The 17,023-nt window shown below is 47.2% G+C and overlaps 1 long non-coding RNA gene across 3 annotated transcripts; it reads left to right on the top strand.

Annotated features, from left to right (window-relative positions):
• The first annotated feature begins 5,357 nt into the window (after positions 1-5,357).
• Positions 5,358-16,589, top strand: LOC112448550 (uncharacterized). Of its 3 annotated transcripts, XR_009496134.1 has the most exons (6): positions 5,358-5,563; positions 6,156-6,250; positions 7,902-8,012; positions 13,885-14,077; positions 15,394-15,507; positions 15,681-16,589. It is a non-coding gene; the product is annotated as an uncharacterized lncRNA (long non-coding RNA). The 3 variants fall into 3 exon arrangements; XR_009496135.1 differs by lacking the exon at positions 15,394-15,507 and having other exon boundaries at positions 7,905-8,012; positions 15,681-16,588; XR_003036952.2 differs by lacking the exon at positions 15,394-15,507 and having other exon boundaries at positions 15,681-16,587.
• The last annotated feature ends 434 nt before the right edge of the window (positions 16,590-17,023 follow it).

Raw genomic sequence — 17,023 nt, 5'->3', positions numbered from 1 at the left:
TTGAAACCTCTTGTTTACTGTCTTCTCTTTCATCTTTCCTGTTTGGGGGGTTCTTATCCTTTTAAAACCTCTCTACTATAATTTTAATAAGGTTTTTGAGAGGAAGCAGAGATGAGCTGGGAATCCAATTGATTTAAGAAAATTTAATGAATGTAAAATTGATTCTTTAGGTCATATTGTGTCTCTGAATGAAGAGAAAGTGTCTTTGCCTTAATTTAACATTCAGAAGTCAGAAGACAGCTTTTCTTCCAACTCCTCTTTGGCTAAGTTTTCTTTGAAATCCACACTTGAGATGAGGGTGCATTAGGGACCACAACTGTTCATGACAAACTATCAGATGAAAAACAATGAACTATCTGTTTTGGTTGTCTATTACCCAACAACGCTGCATTACAAACAACCACAAAACCTCACGGTTACAAGATAACTGCTTACTGCTCTCAGGTATACAGGGAGGCGGGAGGCTCTGGTATTCTTGGTGGGTTCTCTCCTGTGTCTGGGGTTGGTTGGCTGTCAGCTGATTTAGGATGACCTCATCCGTGGAAATTTGGAAACTAGGGGTACTTGGGTTTGGCTTCTTGTGTCTCTCATTCTGCAGCAGGCTAGCCTGGAGGTCCACTCACGCCAGTGGCAGAGACACAAGGCTTCTTGAGGCTTTGACCCTAAAATGACAACCCGTTACTTCTACTACATTCTGCTGGCCAAGTCATCAGGCTAGCCCAGACTTATGGATACGGACATCACCTCCAGCTCTTTGGTGAGAGGAACTGCAAAGTCATGTGACAATGGCTGTGGATACAAGGTGTGTGTGTGTGTGTCCAGTTGGGGCCGTTGAAGCCATCAGTCTGCTATACCAACTAAAATCAGGAATTCTCCAGATGAAGTCTGCCATTACAACATAATAGGGTGCTTGACTTTACAATCTACTTCCTCCATGAACTTCTGCCTGATCTGGCACCACTGAAATAGTAAAATACATGGTAAATTCCTGCTGGGACAGGCTGAGCTGACAGCTCTGATCTTCACCCTGTCTGCTGATCCTGGTCTCAAATAGGGAATTCCCTGAGCATAAAGAAAAACCACCCAGATCCTTCCCATAGCCAAGGGCCTCTAAGGATTTTTTTGTATGGTCTCCATGGGGTCTTCTCTGGTGGCTCAGATGGTAAAGAATCTGCCTGCAATGCAGGGGACCTGGGTTTGATCCCTGGGTTGAGAAGATCCCCTGGAGAAGGCAATGGCAACTCCAGCATTTTTGCCTGGGAAGTCCCATGGACAGAGGAGCCTGGTGGGCTACAGTCCATGGGGTTGCATACAGTTGGATAGGACTGAGTCACTAACACTTTTCCACGCTCCTGAGCCGGACCCTGCTGTTTGTATCTGGACCTAACCCAGAGCCCCAGAACTCTGCTAGGCAAGGGCAGGAGTCATACGTGATCATGCCCATCCTGGGGAGGAGCTAGGATGGTGTGTTCTTCCCCTCCCCTCCTTGAATTCTGATGGGGTTACTCAGTTCTTTAACCCAGAGGGGTGACTTTATCATGAGTGTTTTGCACTGGGCTTGTGCAGCCCCGCTCCCCCATCCCACCAGCAATTGAACAGGATTTCTTTCTTTTAGACCAAGTGGGGTTCAGTGGTGTTTGAAATGGAGCCGATGGGTATTGCCTTGATCCCAGTGGTGAAGTGGGGATGCTAAGAGAGCCACCCTCATTCAGGTGCTTCAGGAGAACTCTTGAGAGGTCCTGCCTCCTAGTTTATTCCTAGAGCTGTTAACTGACCTGTTCTCTGCCTCCTATCCAGGGGCTCTCTAAAGAGGCTGGTTCAAATCCATTCCTCTCTCCTTTGTTCCTTGGTGTCTGGCTCAGACTTCCCTACCCTGCTTCTGCTTTTCAGGCTGAACTCCAGTCTGACACACCTGTTCAGCATCTTAGCTTTCTCCTTTCTCATCTGCAGGGCTGGCCCAACAGCTGGGAGGGGAAGAACCCACTCACTCACAGAAGGGGTCACCTGTGCGCCATCCTGGGCAGGCTTGGACCACCGGCTCCATGTTCTGTTTGGGGCTTGGCCTTTGGGAAGATTCCTTGTCCTGAGCTCTCCTCCCAGTTCAGGGAAGAAAGACTTGAAAGTAACATTTCTGTCATATGAGTGCATTTGTAAAGGAAGATGTGTAAAGGAAGAAAGGGTCCCCAGGGTGGGAGAAGTCCAGTAGCATCTCAGTGGCTGCACCTGTGTCAGATGTAGGGGAGGAAGTACTGCTCTGGTAACCACAGAATCCCACGGGTCTGGGTGAATGAGACCTCCACCGAGTGCCTCCTGCCCTCTGGCCTGAGTTCTTTCCCCCAAGGAAAGGAGAACTAGGGCCAGATCTTTGTTTCTTAAGCCAAGACTGCAGACCCCTTAAATGGCTGTGGTCTTTACTGAAGGCAAAAGGGTGAAGGAAAAGGGGAGGGCTTGGGGTGGATCTGGGGGCTAGAATGTGAGGGAGGCACAGCTGGCAGAGGGGCCAGTGAAAGGTGGACAGGATGTGCCAGGGTCCAGACACCTCCAGGGGCCATCCAGTTCCAAATTTCATGAATCTACCTTCCAATCCAAGTAGTGCTGACTTTTATCATTGTCTATGTCAATAACAACAGCTACATTCATTGCTAGTAGGTGCCAGGCAGTATTAAGCATGTTGTATAAAAAAGTAGTAATTAGTAGCTTAGTCGTGTCTGACTCTTTGTCACCCCATGGACTGTAGCCTTCCAGTATCCATGAAATTCTCTAGGCAAGAATACTGGAGTGAATAGCCATTCCCTTCTCCAGGGGATCTTCCTGACACAGGGATTGTAACTGTGTCTCCAACATTGTTGGCAGATTCTTTACCGTCTGAGCCACCAGGGAACGTCACCTCATTTTATTTTCATGCCATCTCTATGAAGCAGGATGAATGTCCCCATTTCACAGCTGAGTAAACAGGTTAGGAAACTTGCCCAGCATCACACTCTAACTAGTATTACCAGCAGAACTGGAAATGAAACCCAGAAGTTGTATAGGTCCAGGGACTTTAATCCTGGTTGGATTTCTGGGAGTTGGGCTCTGGTATAGAAAGCCTGGAACACACAGGTAAGGGAAAACCCATCCTTAGCTCTGGAAACTTGTTCTAACACCATAACAAGGTAGCAAAGAGAGGGCTATGGGAGTTCCAAGCAGGGCTTGGGGACAATCCAAGAAGGCTTCCTGGAGAAGAGGGATTTAAACTGTACCTTGAAGGAGAGGGGTTTCAAGAGTAGTCTAGAAAGACAGCAGGGCTTCTGGAGAATGCTAGGTGGGAAGTTTGCAGAAGGTGGGGTATTTTGGTTGGAAGATGATGGCTGGAAAGCTAGGTTGAGGCCATAAGGATGGTAGTCCTGAATGCTGAGGCAAGAGCTCGAAACAAAGTAATGGAAAGTGGACAGGAAACTTGACAAGTTTTGCATCTTAATTCTGTGCTGGAGGAAAAGTTGGAAAATGGACAGACACTGACAATACAGGTAGTTTAAATAGGGCTGTGAAAATTTAAAAAATATTGTGAAGTGTTTTGGTTTTGATTTTGTGAAGCAGCTGAACATCCTTATCTTGGAGATCTGAACAAACCTCTAAGAGCTGGGTTGGGAAGGTAATTGACAACTCCTTTCTACTTCTTGGATTTCCTCTCTGCAAAACCTTTCCAAATGACAACCAGAACTCATTTGGCTTCTCAGCCTATGCGGAAGTCCTTAAAATGCTCATTCATTTGTGAAGAACTGGGGGCTCCAGGGTGGAGGGAGACAGCTCACCCTGAAATGGTCCTCACTTTTCACGGGCCACTTGACTTTTTCATTTTCAGCGACAGTGATTTACACTGCTGGTTTGCCTAGACTCACCCGCAAATGTCCCAGTCCCTGATGCCACTGTGGCTGCAGCTCCAGCTTCAGGCTCAGGTTTGCAACTGGCAATTGGCTGAGCCACCCAGCCAGGGTAGAGGGAGGGCAGGGCGCTGATGACCTGGATGGGGCCTTGGGCTCCAGTCCTGCCTCTCTTGTCACAGTCTCACCGGCAAGTCCGCGGCTCTCTCTCTGCGCCACTGTCTCCTCACTGCAACCCACATGAGGGCCTGCCCTGGATCAGCCCTTCTGGAGACAGTCATACTCATCCCCTCTCGGAAGGCATCATCCTGTCTGAACATCCCTTGCTATTAGTCAGTGAGTATTTCCTTTAAGTCGACTCACCTTTTAAAACACACCAATTCATGTCACTCTACCATTTCTGTAAATGATGCATCATTTGCTATAAACGGACAGTTAAGTTAGCTGTTAAAAGAGTGAATGTTCACCCTCATGCCTCCTAAAGATCAGTGGACGTGCCTGCTCGAGGCGTGAGTGCATCCCACGGAGCGAAACCCCCATCCTGGAGCCGAGGCAGCCCTTCATACACAGTGTTCCCAGAAACACCTGGAGAACTTACTAAAACACAGGTTCTGGGACTTCCCTGGTGGTCCAGTGGTTAAGAATCTGCCTGCCAGTGCAAGGGACACGGGTTTGACTCCTGGTCTGGGAAGATTCCACATGTCACGGGGCAACCACCGGAGCCTGTGTGCCCAGAGCCTGTGCTCCACAACAAGAGAAACCACCGCAATGAGAAGCCTGTGCACCTCAACGAGAAGCAGGCGCTGCTCCCTGCACCTAGACAAAACCCGTGCAACAACAAAGACCCAGCACAGCCAAAAATAAATAAACAAATAGGGACTCGGACTCAGGAAGTCTGGGGTGGGGCCTGAGGCTCGACCTTTCTAACAAGCTGTCAGGTCCCAGTTTCAGATACCCCACTGTAAAAAAATGAGGGTTCACGGGGCTTTCCAGTTCTCATGTCCTAGGGTAGGACAAGAACATCAACAGAAACAAAGCAGCGGATCTTCTTGAGAACGTTTGCAGTGAAATGCAAAGCCCCATAGCCAAACTTAGAAGCAAAGCCTGAATAGGAACAGAAAACTCAGAGAGATGTTATTTCTTCTTTTCTCCTAAATATATGTTTAGTTTATCTTTATGCGCTTAGAACTAGTTGTCTCTGCTCATAGCTTCAGGGATTAAACAGCTGTGACTGTCTTCACACCTCCCACCTTTACTTAGAGACCTGAGTATAGAACACCATTAATGGGGACCTTGATTGTAAATCATGCCAGCCTTGCCTGCAGCCTGGGGCCTGGCTCTTGCAGAGAGACACAACCCTGGGGCTCTGGAGGCCCAACTGCTTGGGCTTTCCCCTTCTGTGACCTCCTGCCCAGCTCACAATCAGAACCACACACCAACCACTGACTCACTGCAGCTTCATGGTTCATCTCATGTTTTCCTAGGGGCGGGGAGTCATAAGCTCTAGTAGTACTTGGTGTATGCGTGGGGGTGTGTGGGGTGCTTGGAAAGCGGAGAGGGGAGCAAGGCTGCTCCTCAGGGACCCATACAGGGCTGAGGCCATGGCAGGCCCTTGACAAACATCTGAGTCCAGGAAAGAAAGAGAAATTGACTTGGTGGCAAGTGTGGAGGAGGCTGTCTTCATGGCTCTGCGGTGACTGGTACGGATTGCTCTTGCACTCAGGCTGAAAAACAAAGCTCCTGCTGCACGCCAAGCTGTGCCCTACCTGAGTCAGTCCCTGAGCCCAGATAGCGTCCCTCCCTTCCCGGCAGGGGCAGGTCATGCCACCCAGCAATTCCTGGCCTCCCTGTAGAATTCAGTGCCTCTGGTGTGCTTGAGATGCTGAGAATGGAGGGCAAAGCCAGGACCTGGGGGTGTTTAGGGAGGATTGCTGGAGGGGCTTGAAGGTTGTGTGCTGAGCAGAGGCCTGACCAGAGATCCGGGGCAGTGTTCACACTGAGCACTGGGAGGGGGTTGTAAAGGCACCCCCGCCACCCCGCGCCGCTCTGAGCCCCTGGAATGGTGACTCTCTGATGTTTTGTATCCTCCTACCGGTCTCCCGCCTCCCTCTCTCATTTAGTCTGTTCTGGACTGGATAGAGGAGAGGCGCAGTGTGGATTTCTTGCGTCCTGAGAGGCACGGAAAGGGTTGCCTTTCTTCCATTTCCGAGGCTGTGAACAGAAACATGAGTTCATACACAGAGAAATGAATCCAATCTCTCACATCAGGCCATGGTTCTCTATTGCTTGCAGAATGAAGTCAAAAGCTCCTACACCCTGTAAGGGGCTGATTCAGGATTTGAATCTGTCTCTGGTTCCAGACCCCAAGAGTGTCTGTCTTCCCACAGGTGAGGCTCTGTAGTCTGTGAGGACTGTAAGTGTATAGCTGCCTTCTGAACTTGGGCCATGAAACAGCTCTGTTAGGGGAGTAGCTCTCCCGTAAGACTGGGGCTCTGGGGCATCAGGACATTTGCATCCTGCTTCAGGGACTTCCCTTGTGGCTCAGAGGGTAAAGCGTCTGCCTACAATGCGGGAGACCCAAGTTTGATCCTTGGGTCGGGAAGATCCCCTGGAGAAGGAAAGGGCAACCCACTCCAATACTCTTGCCTGGAAAATTCCATGGATGGAGGAGTCTAGTAGGCTACAGTCCATGGGGTCTCAAAGAGTTGGACACGACTGAGAGACTTCACTTCACTTCAGGGAGGTGAGGAAGAACGGGAAGAGGAAGCCAGAAGGTGAAGCCAGCCCAATTATCACAAGACCCTGTTACTAGCTGTCTAGTGGCAAGCCCTGCAAAGCCCCAGTCGGTCTTCACAGAGCTTTCATATCATGATGTTGGTTCTTATATTGAGTCCCTAGACCATGACAGGTGTTTGACATGCTTTCGTCACTTCAGTTCTCCAACAGTTGGGTGAGGTGCATTTTGCTAGGTTCAGTGTTCAGAGAAGGAGACTGAATAATTGAACACAGACCTGTATAGAGTTCAAGTTCAAGTGTTTGCTGTCAGGACCTCCTGCCTTTCTTATTTGAAGCTTTGATAACTGTGGGAGATAGACATCACCAGTCCCAACTTATGATGCTGTAATAGAGCTCAGAGAAGTGAAGTGATTTTGCCTTGTAGGTAAATGACAGAGCTAAGACCCAACGCCATTCTCTGCACTTTGCCCAGGATTTTCCCTTCATGCTAGCTCAGTGATTCTTCAGGCTTTTATGGCTTATATGCTCTCAAAGGATTTGCTCTTATGATTGAAACCAGCCTGCACTGGGCATCTAGAGGTCAAGGTCTCAGCCTGACTCTACCAGTGGCTGGCTATGTGACAGCAGAAAGCCAGCTTCTCTCCATGGGCTGTGGTCCCTTCAAAGTTTCTTCCAGCTCTAGAATTCTGGTCTCTCTTTACACTACAAATATAATACACATTTGTTATGAACATGTTCAACAACATAGAAATATGAAAAGTCAAACAAATAAAAAACCCAGCTCATCATCTTCTTACCATTGTTAGAGGCAGAAGTTGTTAATAGTTCAGTATGTTTCCTTCCAAATGATTTTCTCTCTCTCTCTCAAAATAAGCACATGTAAGTTTTATTAACCTAATAAAAATTTAAAAATTGGTTTTGTACTGAAAAATATATTTCAGTGATCTTCCTGTGTCATCCTATATAGATCTACTTTATTCTTTTTACACAATATATCTTGGACTAATTTTTTTTATCAGGTCTTTCCCTTCCTTTTCAAATGGTAGCTTGTTTTTTGTTTTTTGTATCATGGGTAAGGATAATTTATTTGGGCATTTACATTATTTTTAGGCTTTTCTTGGCTATAATAAGCAATGCTGAAATGAACATCTTTATACATATATTCTAACTCACATGCAGATGTATATCACTTAACGTGAGTTTTTAGAAGTAGAACTGCCAGATCACAACACACATATTTAAAACTTTGAAAAATGCTGCCAAAATCACTCTCCATAAAGGCCAATTGACCTTTCTCTCCAGAAGGCAGGGGGCAGCCCAAAGATGTCTGCATTTGTCCCGTCTGAGACAAGATCGGCAGGAGCAGGTATTCTGGTGCCCATGGGAAGATGGGACGGCAGCTCTAAGAGGACGGTGGGTATTTCGGGGTCACACAGGAGCTGGGGGCAGAGATGGAAGCGGAGCCTCTGTGCCCCAGATCCTGAATCTAAGGGCTCTGCAGCCCTGAGGGGATGGCTGATGGAACAGGCTGTGACTCTGAGGTCAGAATTCCTGTGTCTGAATTGTTGCCATGCAACTTGTCACTGCTTGCACTTTGACCAAGAAAGTTAATCTCCTCGAACTCAGTTTCTTTCTCCTTGAAGTGGAGATGGCACCACTGTGAAGGAGGGACTGTCATGGGGATTCAGTGAGAATTTCTGTAAGGATCTGGCCCCAAGATAGTGCTCTCTATAACCTCCTCCCTTCCAGAGAGTTGGGGGCCAGGGAACTTTGCCATACTCTAGAGTACTTTTATATTCATCCAAGAAGGTAACTAGGGTCTTCCTAGGGGGCACTAGTGTCAAAGAAGCTGCCTGCCAATGCAGGAGATGTAAGAGATGTGGATTAGATCCCTGGGTCAAGAACATTTCCTGGAGGAGGGCATGGCAACCCACAGTATTCTTGCCTGGAGAATCGCATGGACAGAGGAGCCTGGAGGGCTACAGTCCATAGGGTCGCAAAGAGTCAGACACGACTAAAACCACTTAGCAAGAAGGTAACTAAGGATTTATTGCCCAGTCACACATAACTCAAAATATTGTTGCTGAATATTGTTGAAAAGATTTGCAATTCAAAAGGACTTTTTTAAAAAATGTAGAAATGAAAAAAAAAAAAGTTCTTTTTTGATACAGTGAGACCTGATACTGTGGCCCTGAATGTCAGCAGGAGAGCTCAGAAAGACTTTTAATTGTTCCTGATACAATTATGAAAGTGATTGCAGCAGAGGCCAAGTGGACACTCAGCTTAACATAGTTGTAGAGGCAAATTCATTTCTCCATGGGTTCACCAGAGGGTCATCCCATTATTTGTAAATTTAGAGTGCTTTGGGGATGCAGGATAATGGGGAAAGTGGCAGAGTGTTTCAAAAACAATTATTCTTTTCCCTGTGTCTGAGCCTTTGGGGACTCCCCTCCCGCAGACTCAGAGCTTGACCGTGTGACTTGCTTTGGATGACAGAACATGAGCAAATGTGACAGAGACTTGAAAAGAACTTGAGTATTGGAGCTTGCCTTCTCTTGTAGTCTTGGGGCACTGAGTCCACCCTACACATAAGCCTGAGCTAACATGCTGGAGAGACTGCATGGAAAATACTGAAGTGCCCCCAGCTAACAGCTTGGCAATCCCCAGACATTTGAATGAGGCCATCCTAGCTCATCCAGTGTCAGCCAAGCTGACCACAGATCAGCCAGGATGACACAAACCAAAATGGCCTAGGCAGCCCATAGAATTATGCAAAAAAAAATTTTTTTTAATCTATTAAGTTTGGGGATGGTTTATTATATAAGCAAAGCTAACTGAAGATATTTATGAAATGAATATCTGGGTGAACTAGACCATTCAGGTACGACCTAAATCAAATCCCTTACGATTATACAGTGGAAGTGACAAAGATTCAAGGGATTAGATCTAATAGAGTGCCTGCAGAACTATGGACGGAGGTTTGTGACATTGTACAAGAAGCAGTGATCAAGACCATTCCCAAGAAAAAGAAATGTAAAAAGACAAAATGGTTGTCTGAGGAGGCCTTACAAATAGCTGAGAAAAGAAGAAAAGCTAAAGGCAAAGGGGAAAAGGAAAGATATATCCATTTGAATGCAGAGTTCCAAAGAACAGCAAGGAGAGATAAGAAATCCTTCCTCATTGATCAATGCAAAGAAATAGAGGAAAACAATAGAATGGGAAAGACTAGAGATCTCTTTAAGAAAATTAGAGATACCAAGGGAACATTTCATGCAAAGGTGGCCACAATAAAGGACAGAAATGGTGTGGACCCAACCATGATGGTGTGATCACTCACCTAGAGCCAGACATCCTGGAATGTAAAGTCAACTGGGCCTTAGGAAGCATCATTATAAAAAAAGCTAGTGGAGATGATGGAATTCCAGTTGAGCTATTCCAGATCCTAAAAGATGATGCTGGGAAAGTGCTGCACTCAATATGCCAGCAAATTGGAAAACTCAGCAGTGGGCACAGGACTGGAAAAGGTCAGTTTTCATTCCAATCCCAAAGAAAGGAAATGCCAAAGGATAGTCAAACTACTGCACAGTTTCACTGATCTCACACACTAACAAAATAATGCTCAAAATCCTCCAAGCCAGGCTTCAACAGTACCTGAACTGTGAACTTCCAGATGTTCAAGCTGGATTTAGAAAAGTTAGAGGAACCAGAGATCAAATTGCCAACATCTGTTGGATCACAGAAAAAGCAAGAGAGTTCCAGAAAAACATCTACTTCTGGTTTATTGAATATGCCAAAGCCTTTGACTGTGTGGATCATAACAGACTGGAAAATTCTTAAAGAGATGGGAATACCAGATTGCCTTACCTGCCTCCTGAGAAATCTGTATGCAGGTCAAGAAGCAACAGTTATAACTGGACATGGAACAAGAGACTGGTTCCAAATCTGGAAAGGAGTACGTCAAGGCTGTATGATTGTCACCCTGCTTATTTAACTTACATGCAGAGTACATCATGCAAAATGCCGGGCTGGATGAAGCACAAGCTGGAATCAAGATTGCTGGGAGAAATATCAATAATCTCGGATATGCCAATGACACCACCCTTATGGCAGAAAACAAAGAAGAACTAAAGAGCCTCTTGATGAAAGTGAAAGAGGAGAGTGAAAAAGTTGGCTTAAAACTCAACATTCAGAAAACTAAGATCACGGCATCCGGTCCCATCACTTCATGACAAATAGATGGGGAAACAATGGAAACAGTGACAGACTTAATTTTTTTAGCCTCCAAAATCACTCCAGATGGTGACTGCAGCCATGAAATTAAAAGACACTTGCTCCTTGGAAGAAAAGCTATGACCAGCCTAGACAGCATATTAAAAAGCAGAGACATTACTTTGCCAACAAAGGTCCGTCTAGTCAAAGCTATGGTTTTTCCAGTAGTCATGTGTGGATGTGAGAGTTGGACTATAAAGAATGCTGAGTGCCAAAGAATTGATGCTTTTGAACTGTGGTGTTGGAGAAGACTCTTGAGAGTCCCTTGGACTACAAGGAAATCAAACCAATTCTAAAGGAAATCAGTCCTGAATACTCATTGGAAGGACTGATGCTGAAGCTGAAGCTCCAATACTTTGTTCATCTGATGCAAAGAAAAGACCCTGATGCTGGGAAAGATTGAAGGTAGGAGGAGAAGGGGATGACAGAGGATGAGATGGTTGGATGGCATCACCGACTCAATGGACACGAGTTTGGGTGGATAGATAGGGAAGCCTGGCATGCTTCAGTCCATGGGGTCACAAAGAGTCGGACATGACTGAGTCACTGAATTGAACTGAACCTGGATGAAACAGCAAGAATCCCAGTCTTAGGAGAACTAACCTTGTCTCAGTGCACTTAAAAAAAAAAAAAAAAAAAAAAAAGTTTCAGAACCACGGATAGAGGCACAGGATAGGGCTGTATTTGAGCTGAGCTAATTGGGAAAGACCCTGATGCTGGAAGGGATTGGGGGCAGGAGGAGGAGATGACAGAGGATGAGATGGCTGGATGGCATCACCAACTCGATGGACATGAGTTTGGGTAAACTCCAGGAGTTGGTGATGGACAGGGAGGCTTGGCATGCTGCGATTCATGGGGTCGCAAAGAGTCGGACACGACTGAGCGACTGAACTGAACTGAACTGCACTGAAGCACTTGCCAGACTCTGGAGCGAGAGTGAATACAGTGGCTCAGGGCAGGGGACACAGAAGTATAAAAGGACCTGATAACAGGTGTTAGTGAGTCTTGCCAGACAGCTCTTAACACAGGAAATCCCTCAGTCCCAGACAAACCAGGACTGTTGGTCTGTTACCCATTTGCCCTGAGTTCAGGCAACTGGAGGACTGAGGGGCTAGAGGGCAGAAGAGGCAGGGGACTGAGCTGATGGCTCACTGGGAGGTGATTTGGCTCAGTTTTCTAACTGCCTTCTCTGCCCTTTGTGCACAGTCTGGTGTACTATTAATTCCCTGGGGAAAGTCAGACTTCATGTGTAGGGAATCTTGAGTCTGCAATTTCATAATAACAATAATCCCTTGTTTTCAGTGGTGCTTAGACTTAGATAAATCCTTTCATAGTCACCTGTGATATAATCTGGCTTGATCCTTACAACCCTTTCTGAGAAAAGCAGAGCATCCAGGTATATTCACTTCATCCAGTCCTTTTCTCACCTCTTTTCCTTGAAGTGTGTGATCAGCAGATGGAGGAGAACCCAGGATTCAGGATTCCTGTGTCCTAAGACTTTCTAACTAGCTGAGGGCCCTAGGGTCCAACATCCAGGCACATAGGATGGATTTTCTCACCTTTATGTTAAAAAGAAAGGTCAGGACTCCAGTCTTAAAATTCTTTCAAGCTCTGAGCTTCTATGAGTCTATAAAAGCTGAGGAACTCAAATCTTTTGTTCATTATATGGAATGCTATTTGGGGGCCTCCTACATAGCTGCCTGTTTTCCCGGCATTTGAGTCAGTAGGGCCCCTCCAAGTGAGAGGTGTGGGTGGTAATTTCCATTTGCTACGCATTCAGTACAGTCTAGATCTTAGAAGCTGGATGGAGGGGCTGCACAGGAGTTTCACAGGCTCATGTGACCCACCTAAGGGAAGGGCAGGGGCCTCAGGGCCTCGGTGTTGATTGCATCCCAGGTCTTCTCCCCATCTCTAAGTGCTTCCCTCTGCACACCAACTTCAGTCTCTCAGGCCAGTTTTCTCCATAAGGCTGGGGTCACATCTTCTCAGCTTTACTCCCAGAAAGGAAAAGGGTACCTTCCTTTATTTCATTTTGAAAATACTCTCGAAGGGGCCCCCAGTTGACCTGGCTGGACTGTGTGCCCACTCCTGTAAGCCAGACAGGTGGGACCACTGTAATGGACCCCTTCTTTCAGAACTACATGGTTAGAGTTGTGGGAAGAACAGTTTCTTATAGATGGAGAGTCCTTATAAGGAGAGGACAAGAAGAGGAGACAGACGGAGAGCAGATGAAGCAGGTGGCACTCAAGGCAGAGTGTCTTCCCTGCTTTGGGCTGAGGAGCTGATGCAGAGAGCTCGACCACACTGTCTGAGGTTTGACGACCTAGAAGCTGGGCAGAGATGTGAACCCAGCCGTCTGACTCTAAAGTCCATGGTCCCCCCATTGTTGTTTCTACCTAGATTCCATTCTCATATGGTAGCAGGGGGATGGAGTCTGTGCCTCTGAGGGTTCTCTGAGATGGTTGCGCTGTGCTCGTTGGAGAGCCCTGGGCTGGGGACCAGGAGACAGTTGAGTTAGTCTTAGGCCTCTACTGTCTTGCTGTGTGACCTTGTGAAAGTCACTTTCCTTCTCCGAATTGCAGCATCTTCTCTGCCAAATGGGGATGATCATCTCTGAGGCCCTCCCATAGGCACTGAGGAGAGCTAATGAGATAATGCTGTGAATGAGCTTTCAAAAGCTGAAAAGCCCACACAGATGTGAGGATTACTCTTATGATCCTCGGCCCCACAGGATTAGCTTAAATTTATGGCAACAGGAGGGGTGGGGGCTGACAGAAACATCCAGATGTCTAGCAGCCTTGCTCAAACAACACAACACAACCTGCTTCGAGGGTGGCCCCCTGATTTATTTACTCATGGTGGGTGACTCACGCTGGGCTCCCTGACTCTTCCTTGAACTCCCTCTCGCCTGTCTCCACGATGCCCTGGGTCAGGGGCCATGGGGCCCTCTGATGACAGTGTGCAAGGGTAGTCACATGGTTTGGGTTTTCTCTTTTTTTTCCTCCCTTGGGCCAAGAAATGAGGACATTGAAATACTTCTTGGGACAGCTGCATCTTGCATGTTTATCTATTGTTTCCTGGGGGAGGAGACACAGGCTGTTGGAGCCATGAAGGATCAGAGAGCTCCGTCTAATTCCATAGGAGGCCAATGAGCGGGGAGGAGTCACATGAAAAGAGAACTCTTGGCAGAAGCTCTAGTAAACCCCGAGGTAAAGTGAAACTAAACAATTTTGTTTTTATCATGTAGAACTTCTCGGGGCCTTTAATATACTAATGAGCTTTGCTCAGCATCAAGGAGGGGATATAACAGCCACATTTCCCAATATCTACACATATGTGGGCTCCCCAGGTGGCTCAGTGGTAAAGAATCCACCTGCCAGTGAGGATGGAGAAGGCAATGGCACCCCACTCCAGTACTCTTGCCTGGAAAACCCCATGGATGGAGGAGCCTGGTGGGCTGCCATCTGTGGGGTCGCACAGAGTCGGACACGACTGAAGCGACTTAGCAGCAGCAGCAGCAGCAGCCAGTGAGGAGACTTGGGTTAACCCCAATTTCAAGTCCACAGGGTTGCAAAACGCAGGACACAACTTAGTGACTGAGCATGCACACACATACACACACACGCACACACACACACACACACACACACACACACTGGGTTGGCCAAAATGTTGGTTTGGGTTTTTCCATCATCTTATGAACATTTTTGCCAACCCAATACATATACACATACATTGTTGTTGTTATTGTTTAGTAGCTAAGTCGTGTTTGACTCTTCTGTGACCCTCCACGGACTGTAGCCTGCCAGGCTCCTCTGTCCATGGGATTTCCCAGGCAAGAATACTGGAGTGGGTTGCATTTCCTCCTCCAGGGGATCTTCCTGACCCAAGGATCTCCTGCGACTTCTGCATTGGCAGGCAGATTCTTTACCACTGAGCCATTTGGGAAGCCCACATATAAATATACAGATATATATATATATATATATATATATATATACACATATACACACACACACACACACACACATACACACACACACACACACATATATATAGGGCAGACTTGTTTTTCTCCCCCTGACAGAACAGTTTTGGGACTGGTGTCCTGCTGAACACACCTTAGGAAATGTAATCCAGTATAGCTAACTGCACAGACAGGGACAGGGAGGCCCCAGACCGAGCGAGTAGGTGGAGCAGAAGCCCCACCCCCTGTCCTCTGTCTCCTGCCCTGGGGCTCTTCCCACAGCACCACCCTGCTCACATCCTACCGCAGGAAACTCTCTGCTGCTACAAGACGCCAGCTTGTTTAATTTGGAAGTGCCACTGGGCCCCTTGGAAAGCATAGAATGTGCACTTTCTGGGTAAAATACACAAGATAAGAGGGAGTGTGAGTGAGATCGGGAATGTTGGGTGTGGGGAGAATCTTTGGTTTTCATCTTCCCTGAAGGACCAGACAAAAGAAAGCGGAGTAAAATGGCCTCAGGGTAGAAACTGACATGCCGCTCATGCTTCTGGGCCATAGATTGCACACAACTGTCCATTCAACACCTCCTTGGTGAGAGCCTGGCGTGTCCTCCAGGAAACCTGGCCCAGGCAGCCCGTGTCAAGTTGCAGAGCGACCTGGGAGCTCTCCAAGGTGTGTGCGTTCAGGCCCCAGTGAGTGGCACCTGGTGGGAGGGGGCTGTGGTCTGTGTCAAGAGGGCGATGATCACAGCTCCCATTATCAAGTACCTGCTGGGCCCCAGGTACTGTTGCAGCAGCTTTGCACCTGTTTACTCATCTACTTCTCACTTCATCTCTGTGATGCAGGTGCTGCTACTTCCAGTGCAAATTACGGAGGAGGAAAACAGAGCAAAGGTTAAGGAGCTTAAGAGAGTGAGCCAGGCTGGATTTCTCCCCTGCAGGTTGACTACAGAACACACACTTTTAAACCACAGCGTTCTACTCCCGCTATGGAGCACTGGGGAGCTCGGGAAACTGCTGTTCTGATTGGCTATGAAATCCACGGAGATGCTTATAAGATCAGAATATTAGAGCTGGGATAAGCCTCATGAGTCATTCAGTCCACTCCCTTCATCATAACTGATGAAGGACAGGCCCAGCGAGGATAACTGTCTGGTGAAGGTCAACAACTTTTGGCCCCACCAGACAAAAGGAATTGAGCTTCCTGGCAACAGCTGCAAGAGTGGGAGGCTCCTTGCCCTGGGGTCAAACTCCAGCCATGCTGCCTTCCTCCGCACAGTATCTCTGAGCCTCTCTAGACCCTCCCCTACCCCATCTGTAACCTACGATGATGTTCACTGACTCCCACACCAAACAGCCCCAGAGTCAGACTGCCTCCCACGCTGAAGAAGAGAACTGACCCTCTCAGCTGCATCTTCCCCATCCACGCCCATCTGTTGATCCAACTTTAAAAAGAAGAAAAAGAAAATGAAAATCACACCTGAGATGCTTTCAAATGATTTTTGAGATCAAGTAACTTCCTCAAAACATCATAAAGTGTGAAGATTCCTACATCAGTACCCCTTATCCATTAAGGGTCTTTCCAATTCAATAAACACGACTTCATGTCCTGGGCCCTCCCTCTTCCCTTCCCCCACTCTGGGAGGACATGGTCTGCTCCCAGGACAGCTTAAATTAAGCTGTGCAGGTTGACGGATCTTTAATCTTGCCAAACACATGTTGAGAAGAATAATACCAATTTTGTTTAGGAAACCAAGGGCCAAACTCAGCTGGAAATTAGCTCTTTGGGTAATCTCACCCCCTGTTCTGATCAAGGAGGCCATGTGGGTGTTGGTGGGGAACTCTCGAAGGCCCTGAACTCGTTGGGTCCAAGACAGGAGAGGGGGTAGAGTTCTCACTAGGGATCCCTGCCCCAAATCCCTTTGATTCTTCCCTTTCAGCACAGAAAGCAGCTCCAATCCAGGCTGCTTATGGATCAGAGCTAATCTGGATGTAATTCCCTGCCCAGCTCGCTGCACCCTTAGTGACACATAAGTACAGATTAAAGGGTTATATAAATGCAATTTTCTAATTAATCAGTGCAAATCTAGCTATTGCAGGGGACATAAATTTCAGCTTTTACGTGAGTGGTAGTCTTCTTTGAGTTTAGTTTACAAAATACAAGTCCTGTCCCCGTGATTTCTATTGTA

This window comes from Bos taurus, chromosome 10 (genome assembly GCF_002263795.3).
Source record: "Bos taurus isolate L1 Dominette 01449 registration number 42190680 breed Hereford chromosome 10, ARS-UCD2.0, whole genome shotgun sequence".
Taxonomy (NCBI): Eukaryota; Metazoa; Chordata; class Mammalia; order Artiodactyla; family Bovidae; genus Bos; species Bos taurus.
This window is presented reverse-complemented; position numbering and strand designations above follow the sequence as displayed.